Source organism: Otolemur garnettii, unplaced genomic scaffold (genome assembly GCF_000181295.1).
Source record: "Otolemur garnettii isolate 467f Iridium unplaced genomic scaffold, OtoGar3 scaffold00011, whole genome shotgun sequence".
Taxonomy (NCBI): domain Eukaryota; kingdom Metazoa; phylum Chordata; class Mammalia; order Primates; family Galagidae; genus Otolemur; species Otolemur garnettii.
In genome coordinates this window covers 8,044,870-8,046,337 of record NW_003852406.1, presented here as the reverse complement: position 1 = coordinate 8,046,337, position 1,468 = coordinate 8,044,870, and the positions used below count along the sequence as shown (strand labels likewise).

Here is a 1,468-nt window from a genome sequence, read left to right as displayed (position 1 = left end):
ATAGTGCTTTCAAATTATCCTCCTTTTATTGGTTTAAATGATGTTCTTTTTCTGTTAAATTTAAATAATTGAGATGCAAGGATTTTTTTTTTTTTTGAGATAGACTCGAACTGTGTTACCCTGGGTAGAGTGCTGTGGTGTCACAGCTCACAGCAACCTCCAACTCCTTGGCTTAGGTAATTCTCTTGCCTTGTTGTGCCTGGATTTTTCCTGATCCCCCAAAAGTTAGTCCGAGACACACTCCGACTCCAATGTAAAGATCATGAGGCAAGCTTTATTCAAGCCCGGGCCTGGACTCTCCTGGTGAGCATACCGAGGAAGAGCCTCGCTCCTAAGGTGCAACCAGTTTTTATAGGGTACAGAAAATAAGAAGGGGAGGGGTAAAGTACGGGTACAATTTTGATTGGTTGCTAGGGGCATGGGCAGATTACAGGTTAGACATTAGCTCATGATTGGGCATAGGTTTCACGCCATGGGGTGGTGCTATCTTTGGGATGGATGGGGGACTTTATGCTGACTATTGGGCCTAAGATGGCAGCGGTGGCTGTCATTAAAATGGCGTTGGCTTGGCCCCCACAGCCTCAGCCTCCCGAGTAGCTGGGACTACGGGTGCCTGCCACAATACCCAGCTATTTTTTTTTGTTTGCAGTTTGGCCAGGGCTGGGCTTGAACCCGCCACCCTTGGCATATGGGGCTGGTGCCTTTCTCACTGAGCCACAGGCACTGCCCCTATTTATTTTTTTTTAGACTAGTCAAGTGTAGTAGTGAGAAGGGGGAAAGATTAGAACAAGGAGTTCAATCTGTAGCTGACTATGAACAATTGAGACAACTCACTACCTAAGGACCAGCCCATATCACCTTTATTTTATTTTATTTTTTGAGACAGAGTCTCACTATGTTTCCGTGGGTAAAGTACTTGGGTTTCTGTTGCCACAGCCATTGGTGGCATATACCTATAATCCTAGCTACTTGAGAAGCAGATGTGGGAGGGTCATTTGAGGCTAGGAGTTTGAGGATACAGTTAGGATAGTTCCACTTCACTCCAGCTTGGGTGACAGAACAAGATCTTATCTCAAGAATAAATAAGTAAATAATGATACATTCTTTATTCATATTCATTTATTTGAAGAAAATTTTAGAAAATTTAAACTGAAATAGTATATCCATTGCAAGTTATCAAAAACCCAATTCAAACTGGCTTTATGTTAAAAGGAATTTATTGTCTCATGTGATTGAAAAAGTAAAGGTATTTTGCATTTTGGGGTAAAGCTTGATCTAGCAACTTAACTGTATCATGAAGGACTCTGTTTCTGCCTTTTTATTCCTTCCATATTGCCATCATAGGGCGGGCATAGTGGCTCACACCTATAATCCCAGCACTTGGGAGGTCGAGATGGGTGGATTGCCTGAGCTCACTGATTCGAGACCAACCTGAACCAGAGCGAGATCTCATCTTTAAAAAAAAAAA

At 42.6% G+C, this 1,468-nt stretch overlaps 1 protein-coding gene across 2 annotated transcripts in view; it reads left to right on the top strand.

Annotated features, from left to right (window-relative positions):
- Positions 1-1,468, top strand: part of DNAAF4 (dynein axonemal assembly factor 4) — a 52,417-nt gene that overhangs the window by 37,361 nt on the left and 13,588 nt on the right. The gene's annotated exons all lie outside the window — the stretch shown is intronic.